We start from the raw sequence: 9,625 nt of genomic DNA, 5'->3' as shown, positions 1-9,625 counted from the left end.
GGCTTCTGGCTCCTGGCTTCGGATCATTGGCAGCTCCAGCCAATGTGGCCATCTGGGGAGTGAACCACTGGATGGAAGACCTCTCTGTCTCTCTCTCTGACTATGCCTCTCTATAACATGGCCTTTCAAATAAATAAATACATATTAAAAAAAAATAATGCCACCAGAGACTGGGCGGATGGAGCAGGCTGCGGTGAGCTGATTCTATGAGCTGATTCCATGCGGCTTCTCCATGAGGATTGCTGGCCCCTGGTGAGTCAGGGCAAGGCTACACCAGGGCATAGAACTGAGGCTAGGATTACTCCAAAGACCCAGCCCAGCTGATTTCTCTCTGTGACGAGAGACCATTGCTATGGAAACCAGAGCTCTGGGCCAGCTGGGATTGTGGCCCAGGGATCCTAACTGGTCTTTGATCTCCCAGAGCTTTGCTGCGTGGCTGCTTCCCAAACAAACCCGCCAGCCCTCCCCCTGCAGGAGAGTTTTCCACGCAGAAAGATGCTGACCTCACGCCTCACCGACTTCCAATCCACCGTCTCCCTGACAGCACCCTCATGTGCCTTTCCCATCCAGTTCCGGCAGCCCTCAATCAGCGGCCTCTCCCAGATCACCAGCAGCCTGTGTTTCTGCAATGGTGCAGCCGCCAGCAATGAGCACCTGCTCTCCAGCAACCAGATCACCCCGGTGATCAACATCTCAGTGGAGGGAATGAACACCTTTTATAACGGTGTACAGTACACACATGTGCGGCTGGCCGACGTGCCCACCTCACTTCTCTATGATTTCTTTGACTCTATCAGTGATCACATCCACAACGTGAAGATGAAGCAGGGCTGCTGCCCTGTGTCACCACTGTGAACCACTATGTGCCTTGCTTACCTGGTAAAGTACAATGCCATGTCCTTACTGGATGCCCATATGTGGAGAAGTCGTGCCAACCCGCCATCCAGCCCAACAATGGTTTTGAGGAGCAGCTCAGCCAGCATCAGTGGATAAGAACAGTGTGTACGTGGTCAGTTCCACAATGGCAATGGTCCCTGACATCTGTGAGAAGGAAGTGCATTTGATGATGCCATTGTGAGCCATCCCACTAGACCCTCTGTGGGGTCAGAGATACAGATGTGTTGTTCATCCTATGCCAAGCTCTGAACCTGAACATTCCACTTTTGCTGATGCATAACAAAACCAGATGATGGGTTTTATAAGAGCAAGAAAAAAAGAGAGGATTACTATAGCCTTCAGCTTTGAAGCCTTTACAGATGAAACTCACTGTTATAAAATGGTGAAGATAAGATTTCTGATCTGTGAGTGGCAGGCTGTGGCTGCTGGCCTGAGGTTAGGGTGAGGTAGCTGGTACCCAAGACAAAGAGACCAGTTGCCCAGTGCATGTGGCAGACCTGGGGTCCCACAGCCCTCCCTAAGAGTGACATACCCAGGAATGAATCTGCCACAATCCCACCTTGTTCTTTCAAATCCAAAGCCAGGGCCATAAGCATTGTGGCAGCCCTGCACTTGCCAAGCTACTGGAGAAGTGACCTTCAGGCTATGCTCAGGAGCCTTGGGGGGTCCCAGGCCCCCTACTTTCATCTTTGCCACCATGGCATAACTGGTTTTCTAGATCAGACTTATGCATGAGATAGTTTTCTTTCTTTTTTTTTTTTAAGACTTATTTATTTGAGATGCAGGCAGAGTTACAGAGAGAGGTCTTTCATCCACTTGTTCACTCCCCAAATGGTTGCAACAGCCAGAGCTGGGCTGATCTGAAGTCAGGAACCAGGAGCTTCTTCTGAGTCTCCCATGTGGGTGCAGGGGACCAAACACTTGGGCTATATTCTACTGCTTTCCCAGGCCATTAGCAGGGAGCTGGATCGGAAGTGGAGCAGCCAGGACATGAACTGGTGCCTATATGGGATGCCAGCTCTGTAGGCAGAGGCTTAACCTAGTATGCCAATGCCAGCCCCAAGATAGGTTTCAAAGAAAGCATTCCCCTGAACAAAATTTCAGCCAAGAAAACATCCTTTTGAGTGCTTTAGTACATGGCCAGGAGTCAAAGAGCCCTTGGTAATTCTCTACCAAACTTTGATGAAAGGTGGCATTGGTCCAGGGCTCATGAGGAAAGCAGGCCTGCCATCAGGCCTTGGCTTGGAAGATGCCAGCTGTGGGACTCAGCCCTGTCACCTTGTCTTCATGTGACTTGGGGCATCTGGGAGCCTCAGCGATCTCATATGTCCAAACAATGAGCCTATTTCTCATAGAGTTGTGAAGATTCCATGATTCCTTGGCACAGTGCCTAGCACAAGGTGCGTGCTTACTTAGTATAAATGACAGCTGTCATCAGAGGTGATACATTTTTTGGGCACGCTGGTCCCAGGTCAGGAGAGTCCTCATAACAGCATTCCCCTGTCTGTGCAAAGCCCTTTATTGTTTACATAGTGCTCCTCTAAAAGTTATGCTATGTGGGAAAAAATGGTTTACATCCTTTTGGACCCTACCACAGAGGAAGCCTAGACTTAGTAGCCTTTTCAGAGTCCCCATCATGTTTCATCTAGGTGTGACCTAGGGGTCCTGAAATGAGGGGGCACCACTGGCACTTCTCCCAAAAGGCCTTGTTTAGAATCACTGACCACTAGATCCAGCAACCGTGTCTGGCTGACTGCGGGGCTCCACAGGGTCGTGTGTCAAAGGGACAAAGGACTGCGCTCCACCAGAAGGCCCTGGAGTCCGGGGTGGTTCGGACACCCTCTGTGCCCGAGGCCCTAGCTCAAGACCAGCTATTCTTATCCGGAGGCTTTCAGACGAACAAAGGCGCAATTGCTCCACCTGCTACAGAGCTGTGTCTCCAAAGCCCAGTGGAAACCAAAGGTCTTTTTTCTCCAAACCGACGTACACCCCCACTTTCACAAAGGGAGTGCCCATGGGTGCCATTTAGGGGAATCTGGAGAAGAAGGAAAATCCCTGTTCTAGACTGAGCCTCTCATTTTACAGAGGGAAGAACATGCACATAGAACACTAGGGCAGAGCCCCCACAAAGCAATTTTTCTGGCAGAAACCCAGGTGGACAAGTTGTCTTTTAAGGCATTTTTTTTTTAAATGATGATATGTAAGTTTTTAAAATTGTTTTCAAATTCTAATTTAACAAGTGTCAAATTAGCTCTTTCAGATGTATGGTTCTATGATTTGGAGACAGGTACCGATTCATGTATTTACCACCACCATCCAGACACAGGACATCACCCCCCCAAATCCCCTCCTACTTCCGCTTTGTGGTTAAACCCTCACCCTGTCCGAGCCTCTGCCAAACAGGCATCTGCTCTCTGCTTCTGTAGATTTGCCTTTTCTAGAAGGTCGTGTACATAGAATCACACAGGATGTAAGCTGGAAGTGGCCTTCCTTCACGCAGCATCGTGTCCTTGACACTCGTCCATGCCATTGCTTTTTATGACTGAATAATGAGTGTTTCATTGTTTGAAGGACATTTGGGTGGTTTCCAGCTTTCAACAATTATGAATAAAGTTGCTGTAAACCAACCAAAGAAACCAAACACTGCCACCTTATAAAACAATCTGCAAAAAATTGTAGAGAACTTTTAAATCGCAAGACTTAACTTATAAAGGCTTACCTATTTGTGGAAGGAGGCAAAAAAATCAGTATTTATGGAGCATCTGCTATGTCCTAAGTATTTTACTTATATTTCTTCATTTAATTCTCCCCAAGCCCTCAAGATAGTAGTCATTATTTCCACTTTACAGGTGAGCAAATAAGGCTCAGAGAGAGAGACTATCTTGTCCAGTGTCATTAGTGGACAGTAGGAGAGTATTTCTAAAAGTTCATGGGCAAATGGAATTAAAGGTAAGTTTATTTGGTGCAAAAAGTATTTGAAATCCATGCAGAATTTTTTTAATAATACACATTTCCATGCACTTTTAGAAGAGCCCTGTATACATGGATTTCAAGTTGTTTTGCACTAAAATAAACAGATATTTTAATGCCATTTTCCACAAAGTTTTTGAAGTACTCTCACAGGCACACTACAAGAAAATGGTTTCTACTCTTGTAAAGGTTTGAATATTTCAAAATATCTAGTGTTTCCTTTTTTAAAAAATAAGATATCACTTTTATTGCCCATTTTATATAAAATTTTTTTAATGATTTATTTATCTGAAAGACAAACTGACAAAGAGAGATCTTCCAACTACTGGATCACTCTCCAAATGCCCACAACAACTAGGGCCAGGCCAGGCCACAGCCAGGAGCCCAGAACTCCATCTGGGTCTCCCACATGGGTGGCAGGGGCCCAAGCAGTTGGGCCATCATTTACTGCCTTCCCAGGCACACTAGCAGGAAGCAGGATTGGAAATGGAGCAGCTGGAAATCCAACTAGCACTCTAACATGGGATACGGGCATCCCAAGTGGCAGCTTAATCCACTGTGCCATAACATACACCCCCATTTTTAAATTTTTAAAATTTCTAAAATTTTTGTTGATTTGGGGCCTGGCTTCATCCTGGCCTAATACAGGCAGTTGCAGACATTTGGGGAATGAACCAGTAGATGGAAGATCTCTCTCTCTCTCTCTCTCTCTCTCTCTATATATATATATATATATATATACCCACATATATAATACACACACAAGTACACACAAGTGTGTGTGTATATATATATGCCTTTTAAGTAGATGAAAATAAATTAATAAACATTTTAAAATATTTATTTGAAAGGCAGTCAGTGACACAGAGAGATCACCCATTTGGATTCACTTTCTAAGTGCCAGGCCAAGAGCCTAGAACCTGAAACCTGGCAGCCTGAGTCTCCCATGTGCATGGTAGGGACCCATGTACTTGGGCCATGATCCACTGCCTCCTAGGCATTATCAGGAAGCTGGATTGGAAATGTGGAGTAGTGGGGACTCAAACTAGGTACTCTAGTATTAGATACAGATGTCCTAAGTTGTGGCTTAACTCACTCACCACAATGTCCTACCCGAAAAATTACTTTTTAATTCAATTTCCATGTTCTTTTTGAGGTGCCTTCATATACACCCATTCTTGAGATCCTTCCTTATTAAATGTTAACATCAATTGAATTGAAGAATCAATTTTCTTACCAATTAACTGAAAACAGTTTAGTGGAATCAGGCCATAGCCTACACCAAATGAATGGGTTATAATCAGTCTGGCTTCCTTTTAGCACATAGTTAATAACTTTCATAGAACAAATATGTGTTAATGATGATGCCATAGATTGGTAATATTGACTCTGGCTCTTCTTGGAAACCTGTCTGAGCTTGTGATTTATTTTCACAGAGAACAGATGTTCTTTAGTGGAAGTTAAAAACAAAATCAAACACCAGACATCACTGTAATGGTTCATTTTATGTGTCAATATGACTAGGCTGTAGTCCGCAGTTATTCCATTAAACACTAATCTAGGTGTTCATTTTCCATTAACTTGTTTTGAGAGAGAGAGAGCGAGAGAGCACTCCCATCTGCAGGTCCACTCCCCAAATGCCCCCATGGCTGGAGCTGAGTTAGGCCAAAACTAAGAGCCAGGGAACTCAGTCCAGGTCTCCCACATGGTTGGCAGGAACCCAATTACCTGGGCCATCACTGCTGCCCCCTAGGTTCTGCATTAGCAGGAAGCTGGAGTCAGTAGCCAGAGCTGGGCATGGAAGCCAGGCATGGAACCCAGACACTCTGATATGAGATGCAGGCCTTGTAACTGGTGTCTTCATTACTACTTCTTCAGGAACTTTTAGAAGTACCCTCATTTCTCTGGTAGAATCCTGACTGATACAATCACCATCTTTACTTTTATATATAAATCAAGACTCTATATACATTTTAGAAAAAATAATTTTTTTCTGAACTTTTAATTCTCTCTTTATATTGGATTTTTCTAAACCAGAAGTTTTAAAAGGGATTAAAGAAGTGTCTTATTCCAGAAAATGGTCGGTCAGCTTCAGAGGCTAGCTATCATTTTCCATCTTAGAAGTAAATCTCACTCTGTATGACTTGGGAAAATTCTTGTTCTTGGGAACCATCATCTGAGTGAGTTCTCAGAAGTCTCTGTATTCAGCTTTCTGAAGATAGAAGCACCAGGGATTTAAGGAACATAATCCCATGAAAACTGTTCCAGGCTTCCTTTTATGCCACATCCAAATCCGTCCATAAATCTTTACATGTCCTGTGTGATACAGGAACAAGTACTTTTAAGTTTGTTTAAAAGGCAAGGCAACACACACACACACACACACACACACTCAGAGAGACAGAGACAGAGACAGAGAGAAAGACAGAGAGAGAGAGAAATCTCCCCTCTGATAGTTCACTTCCCAAATGCCCACAGCAGCCAGGCCTGGGCCAGGTCGAAGCCAGGATCCCGGAACTCCATCCGGGTCTCCCATGTGAGTAGCAGCGATCCAAATACTTGAGCTATTACCTGTTGCCTCCCAGGGTGTGTATTAGCAGAAAGCTGGATAAGAAGTGGAGGTGGGGCCGGCACCGCGGTTCACTGGGCTAATCCTCCGCCTGCGGCACCGGCACACAGGGTTCTAGTCCCAGTCAGGGCACCAGATTCTGTCCCGGTTGCTCCTCTTCCAGGCCAGCTCTCTGCTGTGGCCCAGGAGTGCAGTGGAAGATGGCCCAAGTTCTTGGGTCCTGCACCCACATGGGAGACCAGGGGAAGCACCTGGCTCCTGGCTTCGGATCAGCGTGGTGCGCTGGCCGCAGCAGCCATTGGAGGGTGAACCAACGAAAAAGGAAGACCTTTCTCTCTGTCTCTCTCTCTCTCACTGTCCACTCTGCCTGTCAAAAAAAAAAAAAAAAAAAAAGAAGTGGAGGTGGAACTTGGTCCCCAGTGCTCTAGTATGGGATGTGGGCATCCCAAGCGGCAGCTTAATGTGCTGTGCCACACATCTTCCTAGAGAACCAGGTTTTTTTTTTTTTTTTTTAAAGAATGACAACGATAATTTTGTTCTTTAAGTTATCCAGAAATTTCTTGGGATTTTTTTTATATTTCTCTGGGAGTCATTATCCAAATGATTTCATTCCACTCTTTATCCCCTGAAGAAACTTTTGGGTTACTTTTAGAAATGTTGTCTTCTTACTCCCAATTTCAAAACTATTGTTAAAAATCTCTCGGTTTCCTTAGAACGGATCTTTCAGAAATGATTTCATGTGGCTTTCAAAGATACATTAAATGCATCACAAACATATAAACCAAAATTTGTAGGGAAAAAAAAAAGAAGGGGAAGAAAGGAAAGAAGAGAAAAAGAGTAAGAGAAGAGGAAGTGGATAAGAGAAGATTAAAAATGAATACTGTGTTATCACTGAAATTTATATGACTCAAAAGTTCTCTAGCTTCCAAAAGGAAAAAAAAAATAAGATAAAATACATACTTCAAAAGATCTGTGAGATGAAACCAGACCAACTATTTAAGAGAATTCCAGCTTAAGTTGCTGTGAAGACAGGCATTCCCCCAGGGATTTGCTGTAATACTGCTGTCCTGTTGCTTTCTTTCAGCAGTAGACAAGCAATGCCTCTAACTCCAAGAATCATGGGAGGTTTTTAAAAACGACATTTTCAGATAGTAACTGATTCTGATTGCACATTTTATGGTAGCAACTTATGCCATTGACATATTTTACACTTTCTTGACTTTGGAAAGACTTTATCTGAAACTGCACAAAAATTATGAAATCTTCATACTTGTAAGGTTGACTCAAGAACCTACTTTGGGGACTGGGGCTGTGGTCTAATGGGTAAAGCTGCTGCTGGTGACACCAGCATCCCATATGAGTGTCCCTTAGAGTCCCGGCTGCTCCACTTCTGATCCAGCACCCTGCTAATGTATCTGGGAAAGCAGTGGAAATAGTCCAACTACTTGGGCCCCTGCCACCCACATGGGAGACACAGATGGAGTTCCTGACTCCTGGGTTCGGCCTGGCCGAAGCCAGGCCATAGCAGCCTTTTAGGGAGTGAGCCAGTATGTGGAAGATCTCTCTCTCTCTCTCTCTCTCTCTCTCTCTCTCTAATTCTGCCTTTCAAATCAATAAATAAATCTTAAAAAAAAAAAAACCAAAACATCCTTTGGCCAGTGGAGGTATCCAGATGTGGTATGTTAGAGGGCAAGCAGTGTTGAGAGAAAATCCTACTGAAGTGTTGACCTGCTGTGGGCGTCAAAGCTCGGATAGGGTATGGAGAGTACTACAGTGGGCAGATCTGAGAGGACTCTGCAGCAGGGTGGGGGGATTGGAGTTTGAGCCAGGTGAAGAGGCCTTCTCACCTGTCAGTGTTATAATCCAAACCTAACAGATTGTCAGCTGCATGGGAAAATGCTAATAGTTACTTACTCAGTATTCAGTCTTTTCATCTTTGCTGTCAGAACCTCAGTTTTTCTGGGAGACAATGTGCCTGGTAAAAACACTCACCTCTTCAGCCTCGTGCCCCCTCCAACACCCCCAAATCTAGGATGGCTGGATGATCTGCTCTGATAAATGAGATGTCACTAGAGTTCTACTCAGTGAGGCCCTGGGAAAGAGATTGCTGTCCTGGTGAACAAAGGAGATCTGGCTTTCTTGCCACTCGCCTTCATTCTTTCTGCCTGGAATGCAGTCACGGTATCTAGAGATAGGACAGCTATCTTTTTTTCCGTTTTTCTTTTTTCTTTTGAAATTGGGGCAGTTTTGTGGCGCAAGAGGTTAAGCCGCTGCCTGAGATGCTGGTATCCCATGTGGGCACTGGTTCAAGTCATGACTGGTCTACTTCCAATCCTGCTCCCTGCTAATGTGCCTGGGAATGCAGTGGAAGATGGCCCAAGTGCTTGGGCCCCTGCATCCATGTGGGAGAGCCAGATGGAGTTCCTGGCTCCTGGCTCCTGCCTGGCCCAGCTCCAGGTGTTACTGCCATTTCAGGGGTGAACCAGGGGATGGAAAATGCTCTCTCTCGCTCTTTTTCTCTCCCTCTCCTTGCCTTTCAAATGAATAAACTTAACTAAAAACAAGAAACCCAAATTGAAAAAATCAATTTACTAATTTTTTTTTTTTGACAGGCAGAGTGGACAGTGAGAGAGACAGAGAAAGGTCTTCCTTTGCCGTTGGTTCACCCTCCAATGGCCACCGCGGCCGGCGCGCTGCGGCCGGCGCACCGCGCTGATCCGATGGCAGGAGCCAGGAGCCAGGTGCTTATCCTGGTCTCCCATGGGGTGCAGGGCCCAAGCACCTGGGCCATCCTCCACTGCACTCCCTGGCCACAGCAGAGGGCTGGCCTGGAAGAGGGGCAACCGGGACAGAATCCGGCGCCCCGACCGGGACTAGAACCCGGTGTGCCGGCGCCGCTAGGCGGAGGATTAGCCTAGTGAGCCGCGGCGCCGGCCCCAATTTACTAATTTGAAATGCAGAAAGAGAGGGAGGGAGGGAAGGAGATAGAGAGAAAGAGAGAGAACGATATCTTCCATTTCCTAATTCCCTCCCCAAATGGCCACAACACCTGGGGCAGGGCTAGGCCAAACCAGCCTTCAGTCTGGGTCTCCCATGTGGATGGCAGGGACTCAAGTACTTGATTCATCACCCGTTGTCTCCTAGCGTGCACATTAGCAGGGAACTGGAATCGGAAGTGGAACTGGGTGT

General features: G+C 45.7%; 1 pseudogene; it reads left to right on the top strand.

Annotated features, from left to right (window-relative positions):
* The first annotated feature begins 371 nt into the window (after nucleotides 1–371).
* On the top strand, nucleotides 372–1,078 carry LOC100349604 (dual specificity protein phosphatase 18-like; annotated as a pseudogene).
* Nucleotides 1,079–9,625: the final 8,547 nt, after the last annotated feature.

This window comes from Oryctolagus cuniculus, chromosome X, assembly GCF_964237555.1.
Source record: "Oryctolagus cuniculus chromosome X, mOryCun1.1, whole genome shotgun sequence".
Taxonomy (NCBI): Eukaryota; Metazoa; Chordata; class Mammalia; order Lagomorpha; family Leporidae; genus Oryctolagus; species Oryctolagus cuniculus.
The sequence above is the reverse complement of the archived record's forward strand: the minus strand, read 5'-3'. Positions and strand labels throughout refer to the sequence as shown.